We start from the raw sequence: 19577 nt of genomic DNA on the forward strand, positions 1-19577 counted from the left end.
CATAGATCATGTTGACTTTGGAAGAGAGAGTGAGGTTGATGACTTCATGCAACTCTGCTTCATTTAAATCCAATTTATGCACATATGAAAAGATATCACCTATACCACTTTACCATTCCTATCTCAAAGTCCTATGGTGTCACACAAGTGAGGAAGTAGCAAGTGCAAATACACCGGAAACTATAGTCACAACCTTGCAAAGAGGCAGCCCAAGTCATAGGGTCATTTCCCCACTGAAAGCAGTAGTGGGACTGTTTACCTCAAGTTGAAGTCAATCAGTCTCTAGCTGAAGTTCCAACTGAAGAAGTTTTGAATGTCATTAGGCTCCTTTCAAGTGGCAAAGCACCTGGAACTGATTCTGTTCCTGAGATCTACAAGGTGAGGGGTCCATTTCTTATCCAAAAGTTGACTGAAATTTTCCAGGTTATATGGCATGAAGAGGTTATTCGCTAAGAATTCAAGGATACCTCCATCATCCATCTCTATAAAGATACAGGAGATATATTGTCCTGTGATAATCTCAGGGGTATTTGTCTATTAGTCATTGATGGTAAGATTCTTTCCAGAAACCTCCTTAATAGACTGTCCTTCACCTGGAAAATGGTCACCTCCCTGAGAGTCAATGTGACTGGGGTCAAGGGACAGTTGATATAGTGTTACTAGCCTACAAATTTAGGAGAAATGTCAGTAGAACAAAGGTCTGTATACAACATTTGTAGATCTGACCAAGGCCTTTGATAATGCCATCAGTCATGAGGTTTTATAAAAAATTATGTTAACATTTAGTTGTCTGGAGAAGCTCATGGAGAAGAATTGTACATCAGTTTCATGACCAAATGCTTGCTTGGACTCTGAATAGTGGATGAAGCTCTCAAGATTTCCCAGTTACCAATGGAGTAAAACAATGATGTGTCATTGTTCCCATGCCTTTTAGCATGATGTTTTCAGCCTTGTTATCAGATGCCTTCACTGAGGATGAAATGACATTAAGGTCAGATACCATCCTGATGATAAATTCTTCAACTTGAAAAGACTAAAAGCCAAGATCAAAATGGAGGGAGTGTTGGTGCATGATCTTTTGTTTGCAGATGATTGTGCATTCAATGCAGCCTCTGAAGTGGAGATGCAACAAAGTATGGATTGATTCTCTACTGCTGGGCTTAATTTTGGTCTAACAATTAACACCAAGAAAACACAGGTGCTCTGTCACCCAGCACCAATCCATCCATATGTGGAACCATCAATTACAGCAAATGGAGAAATTTTGAGTACTGTGGACAAGGTCACTTACCTTGGCAGTGTCCTTTCCAGGGAGGTACACACTGACAATGAGGTTGACACATGCATTGCCAGAGCTAGCTCTGTATTTTGGAGTCTCTGAAAGAAAGTATGGGAAAAAAGAGTTATTAGACTGATTATCAAACTGAGCCATTGTGCTGACCTCATTGCTATATGCCTGTGAAACCTGGACAGTCTACTAGAGCCATGTCAGGAAACTGAATCATTTCCATTTAAATTGTCTTAGAAAGATTCTGAAGATCACCTGGGGGAGAAGATACAGACACTGAGGTCCTTTCTCAGGCTAAACTGCTGAGTATTCCAACATTACTACAGAGATACAACTACAATGTTAGAATGCCAGATGTATGCTTGCCAAAAAAAAAAACTATTTTATAGAGAATTCACACAGGGCAAATGCTCACAAGGGGTCAGAAGAAGCTGCACCAGGACACTCTGAAGGTCTCATTGAAGAACTTTAGAATTGATTATATAGCATGGGAGACACTGGCATGAGACCACCCAGCATGGAGTGCCCCCATCAGTGAGGGTGCTGCATTCTATGAGGAAGATAGAATGGAAGTAGCTCAAAGGAAACATGACATATAAATTTAGAGTAAGCAACCCAGATGTTCAACTGGACTATTTATGCCTGATCTATAGTAGAGCATTCTGAGCCTGTATTGGTCTGATCAATCAAATTTGGACACTCTATAATTTGTCTTAAATGTAGTGATGCCATTTTGACCTTCTTCAGTAATGAAGGACAAGAACCAGTATATAAGTAACATCTCTTTGGAGGTTGACTCTGTCCACAATCCACAACAATTCTCTCTCTACAATCTTTAACTTGGTGACTTCATCTGCTCTTATGGGCTCAACAGTTTTATCATTTCTAGACAGATTTCTCCCAGAATTATACATCCAACCCATTTTTCTCCTGAACAATAGTCTGGCATCGTGAACTAATATCGAACATTTGAAACTACATATTCCACAGGTATCCCTATCTTCCTCATAGAATGCAGCAACCTTTTAAAACTCACCCTCTTTTCCTATCTCTATTATGGTCATCACCATTTTGTTAGTCATCTAACTTTTCAGCCTCTTCCCAACATCCAATCAGTTGCTTAACCTTTGTTTCTTTTTCTACATCATCTCTCCAATATCTCTTTCTCTCTTCACTCATGTAGCCACCATTCTAGTTCAAATTCTCATCCCTTTTTCCCTGAATTATATGAATGGTCTAATGTCTCCCTGTCTCATTTATTCTTTTTTTAAAATTTTAATTAAATTTTTTTTAATTTAAGGGGCAATGGAGTTAAGTGACTCGCCCAAGGTCAGACAGCTAGGCAGTTATTTAGTGTCTGAGACCGGATTTGAACTCAGGTCCTCCTAACTCCAAGGCTGGTGCTCTATCCCCTGTGCCACCTAGCTGGCCCATCATTTATTCTAACTGTAACCCTCCATATACTTGCCAAACCATAGGTTTTACTACCTCCCACTTTAAGGAACTGTAGTGGCCTCCATAGCCTCTAAGATTAAATAGAAATTTCTTTGACATTCCTGCCTTTGTTTCCATTTTTATCATACATTATTCCCAGGAGTTCCATGTTCCAGCTATCTGTTCTGCTGACCTACTTGTTTCTCAAACACTAGGCTCCACCACTTATTTCCATGTCTTTTCCATGGCTATTTTTCTATACCTGGATTGCTCTCTTTCCTCACTTCTACCTCTTGGAATCCTAAAATTTCCTTCAAAGTTCAGACTATTTTCTTTATGAATTCTTTCCTGTTTCCTGTGAGATTGCTAGTGCCTTCCCTCCCCAAACCACTTTAAATCCATTTTGTATTCCACATACAAGTTCTCTTCTACATAGTCTACATATATTTTTATATGTATATGATGCCTCCTTTAAAATGTAAGCCCCTTGAGAATAGGAACTGTTTGACTTTTGCCTCTGCATCTCAGCACATAAGAGATGCATGTGTTAGGCACTTAATAGATAAATGCTTGTTGACTGATTAAAGTTATATGCACAACATCATATTATGTGTGAAAGAGGACTAGTTTTCACTTTCCCTAAAGGAATTTTTATTTTTTAAAAAGGATGATTTTTAACCTAAAATAATACCCTTTGAATAAAATTTTATGTGACATAAAAAGGTGAAGTGAAAAAATTCAAAAAGTGTGAGAAAGGGTATTTTGGTAGGAGTAGGGTTGGGAGTGGTTGCAATGAAAGTCTGTAAAAACAGATACACCTTGCTTGGGAATACTACCAAAGATCAACTTCCCTAAGTATTTAAAAAACCTTTTCTCCTTCTGTTTATATGAGACAGGCAGGTAAGTAGAATGCTGGACCTGGAATCAGGAAAATCTGAGTTAAAATCCAGTCTCAGATACTTACCAGCTGGGTAACCCTGGCAAGTCACTTAACCCTATTTGCCTTAATCTATTGGAAAGGAAAATGGTAAACTACTCCAGTATCTTTGCCAACATAACTACTTGGGCAGCATTCATATGCTATGGTCCATGGATCATGAAGAGCTGGACACAACTGAACAACAGCACTAGCTAGGTATCTAGTCATGCCAATGAGCAGGTTGGAGATGTGTCTGTGTGTGTTGACATTTGTGTTCTCCACAAAAATAGCTTTTTAAACTAAAATATGCTGATACTTTTCAGAGGCTTAAGAATTAATTGATGAGGGCCAGCTAGGTGGTGCAGTGGGTAAAACATTGGCCCTGGAGTCAGGAGTACCTGGGTTCAAATCCGGCCTCAGACACTTAATAATTACCTAGCTGTGTGGCCTTGGGCAAGCCACTTAACCCCATTGCCTTGCAAAAACTAAAAACAAACAACAGAAAAAAGTTGATTGAGTCATTGAACAGGAGTAGAAATTAAATGGAGACTCAGAGTAACTTCTTACCCTTGCAGCCCTGACTTAGGCACTCCCAGGATCTGTGACTCAGTTTTTATCTGTCTGATCCTAAGGAACAATAGCCAGAAATTCTGAATCTCTTCTATTAAAAAATATGATTAAGAAAGCCTCATTTAAAGGAAGTTTATCATATAAGAATTAAGGACATTTCTATAAGAAAGATAGTTCAGATCCACCACCGTTTTCAACCATATGACACAAGATGTCTCATTTCTGGAATACTCTCGTCACCTATGCCTCCTCCAAGCTCAGATCAAGAGCTATTAGTTCCCCAGAGGGTAGTGACCTTTCCTGGTGGTGGGAAGTAAAGGCTGTAGACACTAGAAAGGCATGGTTTGAATGGCTTGCTTGGCAGAGAGCTGCCCATGAATAGAACTTCATGAAAAGTCTACAGAGGGAGGAAAAGATTTCCACCATAGGAATCCCTTCACTATTTGTGCTTTCTCTCTAGGTGAGAAGCTAGACACTGTAATGGATGGAGCACTGGCCCTGAAGTCATGAGGTCCCGGGTTCAAATCCAGCCTCAGACATTTGACACTTACTAGTTGTGTAACCCTGAATGCTTCACATCCAGGGCCATCTCCAGTCGTCCTGGTTCATATCTCACCACTGGACTTAGATGACCCTGAAGGAGAAAGTGACTTAGCACAGCACTGTCTCATTCAAATCCAATTCACACATGTGTGTCATGACATTATCTTCCTAATGTCATAGGCTTCTTCAAGAATGAAGGACAACAGCAAAAAAGTATCACTACCATTGTACTCTTAAATATGGCCCACTCATTGGTTCTGCTTCTATCTTAGAAGCCACAGTCAATATACTGAGAGGCAAACTTCATTTTGATGTGGCTTATACTTCTGTGGGTACAACAGTCACAGCTCCTAAAAGTTCAGAAAATTATTATTTTTTTTACTATTAGAAGCCTTTGCACTGACAAATATTTAAATATCAGAAAATAACATGATTTCATTGGAGGAAATGGCATGAAAAAAGCATTACCATCTGCTTTGCAGCTGTAATCTAAGGACTGCAGAACTTTCAATCTAATTTTTTTAGGCAAAACCTTTTTTTAATGTATTCTCTTCTTTATTAGAATGTGAATTGTGGGGGGGTGGCTAGGTGGCACAGTGGATAAAGCAACAGCCCTGGAGTCAGGAGTACCTGGGTTCAAATCTGGTCTCAGACACTTAATAATTACCTAGCTGTGTGGCCTTGGGCAAGCCACTTAACCCCATTTGCCTTGCAAAAACCTTAAAAAAAAGAATGTGAATTGGGAGCAGTTAGGTGGTGTAGTGTAGCACTGGCCTGGAGTCGGGAGAACTTGAGTTCAAATCCAGCCTCAGACACTTAATAATTACCTAGCTGTGTGGCCTTGGGCAAATCACTGAACCCCATTGCAAAAAAAAAAAAAGAATATGAATTGCCTGAGAGCAAGGATTTTTATTTTTCCCTTTAGTGCTTAGCATAGTGCTTTATTAATAAATTATTTTTCACTCATTCATTCATTTGTAGGAGTGTGCTGTAGGTTTTGAGGGTAATGCTTTATACTTTTTCCATTAATACTTTTTCTAAAGGCATAGCAAGTCTAAATAGTTGGTAATTAATGTTAATTCCACTGGTGAGGGCCTGGGAGCAAGAGTACTAGAAGTAGAACTAAAAGTGGTAGCAGAAATAGTAGTGACAGTAGTAGCAGTGCTCTTCTGAGGACCCCAAATAGTGAGAGTGTGTGCCCAACTAAAGGAGTGGCCTGTTGGGTAGAATAGAAGTAGGTCTATGATTTTTTTCCCGCCTATTGTGAACACTCAAAGGGTTATAAGTAGTTTCTATTCATTTTCTGAGGTTTTTCCCCCCTCTCTTTATGACTAAGGACTATGGGATCATTTGATGAAAGTTCAAGTAATACTGTTTCTGTGAGTCCAAAGATAGCATCTTTTGTGGGAAAATGAAAATAGAATTTTTGATTAAATTATAAGTAACAACAAGCAACCCTTTCTGATGATGGTCCACATTTTCTTTTTTCTTTTGATTTTCTTTTATTGTTTCTTTTTTCTTTTTTGCAAGGCAATGGGGTTAAGTGGCTTGCCCAAGGCCACACAGCTAGGTAATTGTTAAATGTCTGGAGCTGGATTTGAACTCAGGTACTCCTGACTCCAGGGCTGGTGCTTTATCCACTACGCCACCTAGCTGGCCATGTTTCTTGATATCTATGGAGTCATTAGTTTTCAATTGCCCAATTCTAATTTTTAAGGACTTATTTTCTTCAGTGAGTTACTATATCTCTCTTTCCATTTGGCCAATTCTGCTTTTTTTACTTTTGCAATGTGGAAACATGTTATGTTGAAAAAATACATGTTTTCTGTAAGATTTGTTATTAATTAAAAAATCTCTGAGGTTCCACCTTCCCAGAAAGGACAATGATCAATGTTGGAAGGGATGTGGGAAGTCTGGGACACTACTACATTGTTGGTGGAGCTGTGAACTCACCCAACCTTTCTGGAGAGAAATTTGGAACTATGACCAAAGGACAACAAAAATGTGCATACCCTTTGATCCAGCAATACCAGGGTCTGTACCCTGAAGAGATGATGAAAAAGGGTAAAAAATCACTTGTACAAGGTGGCAAAGAATTGGAAATTGAGTGAATGTCCATCAATTGGGGAATGGCTTAATAAACTGTGGTATATGTATGTCATGGAACACTATTGTTCTATTAGAAACCAGGAGGGATGGGAATTCAGGGAAAGCCTGGAAAGATTTGCATGAACTGATGCTGAGTGAGATGAGCAGAACCAGAAGGACAATGTACATCCTAACAGCAGCATGGGGGCAATGATCAACCTTAATGTACTTGCTCATACCAACAAGGACAGCAATCAGGCACAATTTGGGGGTATCTGTGACATAGAATGCCATCTGTATCCTGAGAAAAAATTGTGGAGTTTGAGCAAAGTCCAAAGACTATTGCCTTTAATTTAAAAAAATGTTATCTTATTATGTAATTATGCTATATCTCATGCTTTATGTTTCTTCCTTAAGTATGATTTCTCTCTCATCACATTCAACTTAGATCAATGCATACCATGGAAACAATGTAAAGACTAACAGACTACCTTCTGTTGGGGGTGGGGTGGGAGGAGGGAAGCAAGATTAGGGGAAAAATTGTAAAATTCAAAATAAATAAAATCTTTCCAAAAAAAAGATTTGTTTGTTATTTAATTATTTTTAGATTCATTTTTAGGGTAGTTAGGAAGAAGTTAACATAACTATACCTATAATTTATCCCTTGTGAAATTTGCATTTTGGCCCAAATACACATCACTGGGACAAAAAAAAAATTCTTTTTTTCAGAACTGAAACAATTAAGGAGTTCTTTTCTTCAATGAATTTTTGTACCTCTTTTACCATGAAGCCAATTCTGTTTTTGGAAATATTATTTTCTTCAATATTTTTGTGCTTCTTTTACCAAGTTGTTAATCTTCTTTTCTTCATTTTCTTGATTTCTTTCCTCAGTTTTCCCTTTACTTCTCTTATTTCTTTCTTTAACTCTTCTAGGAATTCTTGTTGGACTTTGGTTCAAATTGGCATTTCTCTTTGATACTTTACTTATATTTATTTTCAATTTGTTGTCTTGTTTTGAGTTTATATCTTATTATTCCTGGCTTTTTATGGTAAAGTCTTTTGTTTATTCATTTTCCTCATCTGTTTCTTGACTTTGAATCTTATATGAAACTTGTTTTCTAGTAACAAGTGGTTGGAAAGGCACCATCTCACGTTTTAGACTTTCCAAGGGGGGTCTGAAAGTTCTTGGTGCCTCCAAGGTAGTGTGATCTAGGGAGAAATGTAGACATTGCTGTCTTGGTCTGCACTCTGCTCTTTGCCCAGGAAGGATCCCTGCTCCCTTTCAGCTGCAAGTGATAATACTCAACTTGGCTCTGGAACTATGATCAGGTCCTCCACTCTCCTGAATCTACAAGTGCTATTACTTTTCTTTGCCTTGGAACTATCACCAAGATTACTGCTCTCTTGATCACCAAGATCCCTACTCTCTTGAGACAGAACCACAGGTGCTCCTCTCTGCCTTGGAACTGTGACCCAGAACTACATATGAAAAATAGAGTTGCCAATCAGTGCCAACTTCACCTGCTGCCAACATAGGATCTCCTGTAATCACTTTCTGATCAGTTGTTTGACTCTCTTACTATCTCTGACCCTAACGCTCCTGAAGTTTCTATGTAGGCCTCCTAAGGTCCTCAGCTGATGTTACTGTGTGGATGATACCCACATTCATGTCATAGACCTCTCCTAACTTCCTGCTGGAAAAATGCTTCATTCTGACCTTTTGTTTGCTCTGCTGATACAAAATTTAATTTGAAGAATTATTTTAAAGTTGTTTGGAGAAGAATGTAGGGAGAGTTCAGCTAGGATGCCTCCTGTATTCTGCTATCTTGTCTCCCAAAAAAGGATTCTTATTCACTTATATAGTGGAGAAAAGAAGATATGTGAGAAAAGTTGAGGAGACAGAATTACCAAGACTTAGCAAATGATTGAATATGGGAAGATGAGGTGAAGATTAGAGGACTTAGGGGACCTGAAATTATTCATAATAATAATAATAATAATCACTACCATTTATATGGTACATTAAGATTTGAAAAGTAATTTATAAATGGTTTTGCTATCTATAGGAATAAGAAAATTGGGAGGAGGGGTGAATTTACAGAAAGAAATGAATTATTGAGTTTGAGAGACTGATGAAATAGCAGGTTACTGTCAATATGGGATTTAGGAGAAATATGATTGTATATGTGAATAAAAGGACTTCTCCACTCAGAGATTACAATTGAACCCCATAGGAACTGATTAGATCACTAAGAAAGTTTAGAGGAAAAAACCCAGGAGAGAGGTCTGGTGATAAACATATGAAGTGGGAAATGAATAATAAATTAGTATAAGAGGAGGAGGATCAAAAATACAGGAAAGAACCATGACAAAGCAGTGTCATCCAAAGCCAAGAACGAAAAATTATTCTAAAGAAAGAGCAGTCAGTAAATGTCAAGTATTACCAAGAGGTCAAGAAGAAGAATAAGGAATGAGAAAAGCCCATTGGATTTAACAATAAAAGGATGAATAGATCCTTGGAGAAAGATGTTATAGTCTACAATGAGAGTAGAAGCTAGAGGTGAGGAAGTGAGGAGCTCTACAGCAAATAGAGGCAAAGACTGAAGTTTCTAAGTGAAAATGGGGAGAGATATTGTATAATAGATGTAGGAAATGGTAAGGTCAAGTGGAGAGGTTTATATTTAAAGCATGGAAGAGAACTGTGTATGCCAGAAGACAACAGGGAAAGGATGAGCGAATAAAGGAAAGGAAAGGAAAAGTGGATTTAAAAAATGGAGAGGAGATGATTAAAAGTATAATGTATTGTAGGGCATGTGATGGGCTGGGATCAAGGGCCCAAGTGGGAGGGTTGGTAATGGAAAGGGGAAAGGGTCATTTCATCTTTTAAAACTGGAGTAAAAGAGAAGGGAATGAAGAAATGACACAAAGATGATTTAAAATTTGTAGTGAAGATGGAGAGGACAGATGGCTTCCATCTCTTCAGTCAAATATGAAGTAAGGTCATCTGCTAAGAGGGAAATGGGGAAGTGGTGGTGTGTATGGCTTGGGAGCAATGGAGAAAGTCTGAAACAGCTGCTGTGGGAAGTGTGTCAGCCGATCAGAGAAAATTAATAGCATTTGTGTATAGCAGTGACAGTTTAGTTGAGATTCAATGACATCAATTTGTAGTGGACTCAGTGAGCATGGTTATATAACCTCCTTCAGTAGAATTCAGTGACATGGGAGGAGAGAAGGTGGATGGATGGTGGTAATAATATGATTTTGGGGTCTGGAAAGGAATGAGAAAGGAGTTTTAATCTTGCTTCAGATACTATCTGTGGAACTCAAGGCAAGCCAATTAATTTCCCTGAGCCTCAGTTTTCTCAACTGTCTATATAAAGGAGATAAAAGGAACATCCCCTTTATATAATTATTGTGAGGTTCAAATGAGATTTTTTAAAATATATGCATCTATGTAAATAGGTATATATACATACATACACACACACATATATATGTATGTATATATATATATATATATATATGAATGCTTGGCAAACCTTAAAAAAGAATAATAATTAGAGATAGGACAAGAGGGCAAGGGATGCAAGGGTTGACAGTGTAAAGTAGAAATGGTTAATCACAGAATGAAAATTTTGAAGGGAAGTTAGATATTTGTGTGTGTGTGTGTGTGTGTGTGTGTGTGTGTGTGTGTGTGTGAATATATGGGGTGGTATTTATTTATCTTTATTTATTTATCTACTAATTAATGTGTTGGAGAGGGAGAAATGAACTAGAAAATCCCAGGAGCAGGGTCTGGAGCTTCATAGGCCTTTCTTGCTTGCTATCACTACCTGGGCTCTGCAGGCATCCCTTTCTTTCTCTCTCCCAGGGTCTAATATGCTCATTAACTCCCTTCCAGATTGCATGGACCCAGGAGCCAATGCCCTCAAAGGCATTTTGGTGCATGGAACTCATCTTGTCCCAATACAACCTTTACGGGTTATTTTCCTGTATTGTTTTCTGCTTATTTCAGCTATGCACCTGTCATGTCCTTGAGATTAGGCACCTTGTCCTCTATTTCTTGTACATGTCCTAGAGCAAAATTCTGGACCCACAGCAGGCATTTAATAAACGTCTGTAAATGAATGTATTCTTTAATAAGAAACCATGAAGCAAGTCTGTTCCTTTGAAACTGGTTATTAATTTCAAAATGCTATTTCTGGGCACTTTTCTCACTTGACTGTAATTGAAAATGAAACACCCCCCTGGAGACATAGTTTTCTTTTCTCATTGCCAAGACTTGGTGTAGCAGACAGAAACTCAAATCACATAATTTAGAGAAACCTTGCTCAAGTCTTGGTCTGCAAACCAGCCATACAATCAATACAGTTCGACAAGCCTAGCTGCCTTTGGTTCCTCGAGGCCTCTGGGCTACTCTGAGAAAGCTGTGTGGATTCTTCTCTTTCCTTTCAGGGAGTGGTGTGGAGGGAGCAGTTTTTCTTCTTCCCTGAGTTCTAATCAGAAGGTCAGGGAATTGATCACCCTGTTCAGATGGCAGGCGGCACTATCTTGTCATGGCTTGAGACAAAGCAGATAAACAGATTTGGGCTGTCTCCTGCAGTGTCAGCAAAACATCCTCCAGGCAGAGAGAGAGAGAGAGAGAGAGAGAGAAGAGGAGAGAGGAGAGGGAGAGAAGAGGGAGAGGAGAGGAGGAGGAGGAGGAGGAGGAGAGAGAGAGAGAGAGAGAGAGAGAGAGAGAGAGAGAGAGAGAGAGAGAGAGAGAGAGAGAGAGAGAGAGAGCATTCTTTAGATGAGGGGAGACCAGGTCCAGGGCCTTGGATTGATTCTTTTTTTCAGTGACAGAATATGAAATGACAGTATGATCAACTCTTGCCTTTATTGATAGTTGTAAGTGATTGGACTTTCACAAGCACAATGAACCCCAGTCCTCAACTCCTAAGGTCTGACTTTGTCAAACTTCACTTTCAGTTCCCTCTTTCTCTGTATTGAATCTACACAAACACATGCAGCATCTTAAATGTGACCCAGGGTGGTGCTATTTTTCAAGTCAGAAAGAATCTGCTACTCAGGCTCTTTCTACCATAAACAGATGCAGCCTGTCAGGTTAAGATTTAAATGATTCTATGCCGGTTCATTTGGTTTTGTATGTGCGCAAATAGACATCATCCATGCGGTATCCATCAGAAGAAACATCGGACTTGGTGTCAGGAGATCTGGCCTGTGTTTTGAAGTATGAAAGTCATTTCATCTTTGAACTTCCATTTTCTTATGTTTAAAAGATAAAAATAAGTTACTTTTCAAAAATTAAATATTTTATTTATTTATTTTTCCAACTACATGGAATAGTAGTTTTCACAATCTTTTTTTTTTTTGCAAGGTTCTGAGTTTTACATTTTTTCTTTCTCTCCTTCCCTCCCCACTCCCCCTGACAAAAAGCTACCCAACACAAGCCATACAAGTATAATCATTAAGCTATTCTTTTTAAAATTAATATTTTATTTTGCCCTAATTTCTGATAAAAGCAGTTTTTCACATTTGGTCTTTTTTTTTTAAGTTTTGAGTTCTAAAACTATCTCTCCTTCCCTCTTCCCTCCCTGAGATGGTAAGCAATCTGATTTAAGGTGGTTATTGTTCAGTTGTTTCAGTCATGGCTGACGCTTTTGTGTTTCCTTTTGGGGTTTTCATGGGGAATGGTTTGCCATTTCCTTTTCAAAAAATATCTTATTTATTTGTTTTTTCAACTACATGCAATGATACTTTTCACCAATCATTTTTTTTTTGCAAAGTTTTGAGTTAACTTTTCTTCCTCTCTCCCTTGCCATTTCCTTCTGTAGTGGATTCGATGGATCCATTTTTGTTAGACAATTAGAGTTAAGTGACTTGCCTAGGGTCATATAGCTAGGAAGTGTCTTGAGGCTGCATTTGAACTCAAGTCTTCCTGACTCAAGGCTATACAGTGCAGTCATTTAAATAAGAAATGAGCTTTTCTTAACCTTTATTTTTAGAATTTCCCCAAAATGAAATGCTTAGATGGGGACCATGAAGCAAAGAGAAACAGATCTTTTTTGCCCCCTCAGGATTGGACCCTGTCTGTGTGAGTCCCTAGGGACATCCTGGGCCAAAGATTATAGCATATTTGTAAAGTACTTGAAGACACACTTCTTGGGAGTTTATCTCCAAATGGGTAGCAAAGTATATAATGTTAAATACTCATATAAAGAAGATAGTCAACAAGTATCATAAGGAAGACTTTAGAACTCTGGGAGAGTTAAGGAACCAGGCATTTCCCTCATACTAATATGGAGAGATAGGAAATACAAGAATTATATTTTCCTCTATTTTGCAGAAAATAAAATTGAGATTCAGAGAGCTAATTGATCTGTTCATCTGGTTCCAAATCTAGCCTCACTTTCTACAATATCACCCTGTATCATCAAAATAAAAACAAAAACCACAACTAACATTTATTAAATGCCTGTGAAATGCCAACCATTGTGCTAAGCACTTTACAAATAATATCTAAACTGAATTGACCTTCACAACAACCCTGGAAGGTAGCTGCTGTTATGAACTCCATTTTACAGCTGAAGGAACTGAGATAGACAAAGGTTAAATGACTTGGTCAGGATCATACAGCTTAGTTTAGTTGTTTCTGATTTTTCCTAACTCCATTAGGGGTTTTATTGGCAAAGATACAGAATAGTTTGCCATATCTTTCTCCAGTTCAATTTATAGATGAGGAAACTGAGGCAAATAAGGTTAAGTGACTTGCTCAGGGTCATACAACTAGTAAGTATCTGAGGTTAAATGTGAATTTAGGTCTTCCTGATTCCAGGCCCAGTGCCACTGTGCCAGCTAGCTGCCCTAGAGAAAGATTAATAATCCAGATTGAATTTGAAAGTGTGTTGCTGGGACAGCTAGGTATAGTGGCACAGTACATAGAGCACCAGCCCTGGAGTCAGGAAAAACCAAGTTCAAATCAGACCTCAGACATTTAAAAATTACTTAGTTGTGAGACCTTGGGCAAGTCACTTTACCCTATTGCCTGGCAAAAGAGAAACCACCAAAAAAAAAACAAACCCAAACAAAGACCAATAACAAAAAAAAAACAGTGTGTTGCTGAAACTGATGGACTAGATTGCTTTTTTTCTGGGGTTTGATACTTCAAAAGGTCTATGGTTTCATGAGTTATTATTCCCTCCATCAATGGTTGCCACAATTTCTGCGTACCTCAATAGACTCAACTGTTTGGGTGTCTATGGACAATAAATTGCCCAGTGGTTAGAGTCCTATGCTTGAAGTCAGGAAGACTGAAGTTCAAACCCCAGCTGGTTACTTATTCAATCTGCCTCACTTTCCATAACTGTAAAATGGGTATTATAATGAAACTTCCCTCCCAGGGTTGTAAGGATTAAATGAAGTAATATTTATAAAGTGCTTAGCACTTTATAAGCATAGTGGGTACTTGGTCTCTCTGACATTGGCTAGTTAGTCAGAGGACAGACTGGCTGTCACTTGGTCATCTTTTTGCTAGGTTGGAAGAGTTGACCAGACCTTATTATCCTCTGGTTTAGGAATCATGAACTCAGCATGCTGTGAAACATCAGGGAGAATTTCACTAGAGCAAAGAGACTTCCTATGTTCAAATTGGTTGGTCTAAGACTGAACTCTTTGATTCTTATTCTAAGAACAAGTTATCTGATGAATCTAATAAATGCATAACTACAACCAGGTATTTGTCATTATTGTTTAGTCATGTCCAACTCCTTGTGACCCTATTTGGGGTTTTCTTGGCAAAGATGCTGGAGTAGTTTGCCGTTTCCTTCACTAGCTCACTTTACAGGTGAGGAACTGAGAGTTAAGTGAGCTTCTTAGGGTCACAAAGCTTTCTGAGGTCAAATTTGAACTCATAGAGATGAGTCTTTCTGATTCCAAATGTAGTGTTATATTCACTAAACATCTGTCTGCCTTGTTAATGAATAATAATAAATTAATAAATGATCCATCTGAGAAGATATTTATCTTTGAACACTCTTGGAAATGTTAGTAGTCTAAATTTAGAGGAATGATAGTATAGTATTGGAATTTCATACAAGTCCCTGAGGAGATGCCTTTCGGGTTGAAGAATTACACCTCACAGATCTCCCTACCCCATTTAGTAATAGGGCCACTGTTTCCTTTCTGGTACATTGACTTACTAAGCTCATGAAACCCAGCAGGGGAAACACTTAATTAGCTCACAAAAAACACCATTAAGCCAAGAGACTAACTCTAGTGTCTTGTTCATATCAAACATTCAATTAAATATTTCAGTGAATGAACAAACCTCATACCTTCACCATAGGGTTTCTTTAAATAACTGGCTCTCTACCATGGTATTTAGGATTAGGATCCCAATTACCAAAACTCAGTTTACTGAAACTTTTTTCAGAAACACATCAATTGCCCAAATCAAGCTGGATTGTATTCTTCTAAGTTCTGTAATGAAGTCAAATCACCCTGGCTTCTATCACATCACCCTGGCTTCTATCACATCACCAGCTGTCATGCTCCCAACCTTTTCTTTTATGTGGTTCAGAACACCTGGTGGCCAATTGGTAGTTAAAGATAATTAGCCTTTCATAATCATTAGTTACATATCCACCTGTTCCACCTGCAGATCCCTGGACCTTTCAGTTTGTCTAATTAGCATGTTCTGACCCATCATCACCCCCTATGGGGTATTTGGCAGTCAAGGTGTTAACCCTGTCAATGCCAACCCTTCAAAGTTATGGTGAAAGTAAGTCTTTGAGCAGGTCTAGAAAAATGAATTTTGTTGATAGCAACCCTTCAAGAGGCAGAGTTGATTTGTTAGAGTAGTGCTTGCAGTCCTTGGCAGTATTTTTCAACTTTGGGATAAGGACAACTTGGTATCCTTACCTTACCTTACCTTATGTAAATTCTAGGAGATTAGGAGCAAATATCATAAAGTCAATTCCAAAAGTCCAAACCTTTGAGCAATAATCTAATTCAGTATTCTTATGCCTGCTTCTAGGACCAGCAATTTGGGAGTGTTGGAAGGGGAGTGGGGCTTATGAAACAGTGTTAAAAACACTGAGTGGAGAAGCCCTCTGTATTAGGGTTGATGATATTGGGCAAGAAAATATTTTGTGGATGAAGAATTGAAAGTCAAAGAGGTAGTTTCCAAGGATGGAAAAAGATGAGAGGAATGTTATAACTTACCTCCAGATTTTTAGTAGGATATTTAATAAGGGGGGGAAGGGAGGCAAATGGAACAAACATGTATTAAATTGGATTAAGTGACCGCTGAAATCCCTTCATACTCTGAATTTCTCTGAAATGTGCTGAATTCTGAGCTGTGACCAAAACCATCCCAATCCCCACCCATCCATGTTTATTCCACTGCAAGTAGGACGTGAACATTTTGAGCCTAATGAAATAAAGGTAATATTTGCCATCTCAAATAGGTGACCTCCTATGAAGACTAACCATGCAAAGACATGCTCTTATCTATTTTGTGTCTGGCAAGTCCCAGAATATCTAGCTCTTAATAAGGATACATTACCCCAACTTCATTTATGGGTCACCATTTCCTTTGCTGAGGTAAAAGCCATATGTTGTAAAATGCTGTGTCCTCTGCTGTGAAATATTGTGACACATTCCCATTGCCTCATTATGCTATTTTCAGTAACAGATATGAATGGTATAGGAGCAAGAGGACAAATATGTATTGGTTCTTTGGTACATATGTACACTGACTAAGCCATCTGGAATATGATATCTCTGCCAAGATGTCCTCTTGTTAAATATCGTTGCTGTTCATTTTATTTCCTGGCAAAAAATATTGTTTTGGAGCCTGAAGTTGGGCTCCTCTGGTCCATACCTCAGAACTTCTTTGTATTTCTGTTATGTGTTTTACACATAAACTCACCACTCCTGATCAAAGCCCTGTGTCCAGTTTTGTATGTTGTGCTACTTCAACTCCTTCCCTCCCTGCAACCTGGTGCTTTTGCATTTCCTGGGAGTTCAGAACAATGTCAAACCATTATGATATCCTGTACCTGATAAAGTCTTTCGTTAGCTCCCAGAACATTGGACTTGCTCCATGGGGAGGGGACATGAGCATTGGAGACACAATCTCACTGTCTGACTGCACAAGTTGGGGATGCCTAACTCCACAGAAGCGTAAATCAAGGTTCATCCTGGGAGAACTTGTGACACTCTGGGAATCTACATCTCCATTCAATCACAGATTACCTAAAATGTAAACCTCATGCTAGTTGGTAAAGTAGAATAGGGAGTCTGGATTTCGATGGCCTTGGTTCTGATCGAGGCTTGGATGCTTGCCACCAGCGTGACTTTGGGCTTCATCTTGGTGTGATGCTTGCCCTCTCTCCGTGTCAGTTTCCTTATCTATGAAATGAGGTAGTTGGTCAAGATCCATTTCTGAATTCCCTTCCAGCTCTGGTTTTGTGATCCTTTGAGCCAAATGCACTCTTTTCCTGTTTTCATCAGCTCCTCAATCATTCTGACCACAAGTCTAAACCTCTTGCCAAACTCTAATCGTTACACCAACTCCCTGTCCCTAGGGTTCTTCACAAACTAGGTATTCCAGATCTCTCAGTGCTCTGACAAATAACTTATGAGGGAAAACATCTTGAAGCTAAACTAAATAGCCAAGAAAATTTTCAATATAATCAAAAGGTATGGGCGGTTGCAGACCTCTGCTACTTTTCCAGCACAACTGAAAGCCCATCAATTCAAATATTCTATAATCTAATAGTATGATTTATTCTACTCTTCCCTTCCTTATTTTCACTTCTAATACCTAGTTAAACACCAAATCTACTGATTTTTCCTCAGTTCTTCTATTTGCCCTCTCTGGAGCATTTGAGACATGATATTCCTTCTTGATTGTTGTTGATATTCTGTCATTTTGGTTAAGTCCAACCCTTTGTGACCCCATTTTGGGGTTTTCTCAGCAAAGATACTGAAGAGGTTTGCTATTTTGTTTTCCAGATCATTTTACAGATGAGGAAACTGAGGCAAACAGGATTAAGAACTTGCCCAGGGTCACAGAGCAAGTAAGTATCTGAGACCAGATTTGAACTCTGTAAAAGGAGTCTTTCTGATTTCAGGTTTATTACTCCATGGTGCCACCTGTCTGCCAATTCCTCTTTGATACTCTAAATTTCTCTCAACTGGGTCCCATTCTGAGTTGTGTTCAGTGGCTTTTCTGTTTTTTGGACACTACCTCTTGTGTTCTCCTCCTATAGCTCTGACTATTCCTTCTCTGTATCCTATGATGATTCCTTTTTCTCTTTCTGTTCCCCAGGTTGCTGAATGAAAGATGGATTGTTAAAGAGAGAAACTTGATGCAGAGAGACCGAACAGAAAGCTATTACCACAATCCAGGAGTGTTTATGATGCCAAATGGAAATAGCAAAGGCAGGAGGTTTAGGGGGACAGTTAATGAGTTTGGTTTGAAATATGTTCAGATTAAGGTACCAGTGGGACTTCAAGGTGGATTTGTTTTAGGGACAAACAGGGATGGTGGTCTGGATTCTAGAAGTTAGAATTGGACCTATAACTTTGGAAGACCACCATATAGAGGTAGTAACTGAATCCATAGGAGTTAATGAGATTGCTATGGGAAAGAATGGAGAAAGAAAAGAGAAGTGGTTCAAGGAGAGACCTCTGGAAAATACCCATATTAAGGGGTTTAGAAAGGTAAGCAGGAGGGGCATGGTACGATGGATAGAGTACTGACCCTGCAAGTCAGGAAGATCTGAGTTTAAGATGTTTATTAGCATATGATCTTGGGCAAATCACTTAATCTTGTCTGCCTCCAAAGAAAAAAAAAAGAAAGCAAGAAAAGGTAAACAGGGGCCAGGAATGAGGTGCATAAATTATACAGTTAGAGGGGTTAGGAGGAGAGATAGGAGAGCACATCCTTTCTTTTTTAAAAAAAATTCTACACATTATTTTATTTTAAAAAATATTTACATGATATTTATTTTAACACTGGTGTTTTAAAAATTGAATTCCCAGTTCTCTCCCTCCCTCCAGGTCCTTCCCTTGAGAAGATAAGCAATAAGATATCAAGTATGCATATACAAAACTTATTTCTATATTAGTCATGTTCCAAAGAAAAAAAATCAGAATATTTAAGTGAAAATTTAAGCTTCCATCTGCACTTGGAGTGCATCAGTTCTCTCTCTGGATGTAGATAGCTATTTTTTTTTCATTTTTTGTAATTGTCTTGGATCATTGTATTGATTAGAGTAGCTAAGTCTTTCATAACTGATCATCATTACAATATTGCTGTTACTGCTCACTTCAGTTTGTATCCATTCAGAATCTCACTCCTGGCCCACAGAAATACTTTCTAATTGGCTTCCCTACTTTCCTCTCTTCAATCCATCCTTTATCTGGTTGCCAAATTGCCATTCCCAAAGCCAAATTCTGTCCCTATCACTCTAGAAGCTATTGTGTTTCCTGTTTCCCCTTAGAATAAAATGCAAATTACTGTTTGACATTTTAAGTCCTCCATAACTTGATTGCAACATAACTTTCAAACTGATTTAACTTAATCCACTTCATGTAGTCCATGTTTCAGTCTTATTGACCAACTTGTTATGTACCTTATAAACAATACTCTGTCTGTGTATGAGTGCATTGGTAGGGAAGGGACAGAAGGGACACTAAGTGATCTTTTTTTTTTCTTTTTTC

Source organism: Macrotis lagotis, chromosome X, assembly GCF_037893015.1.
Source record: "Macrotis lagotis isolate mMagLag1 chromosome X, bilby.v1.9.chrom.fasta, whole genome shotgun sequence".
Classification (NCBI taxonomy): Eukaryota; Metazoa; Chordata; class Mammalia; order Peramelemorphia; family Peramelidae; genus Macrotis; species Macrotis lagotis.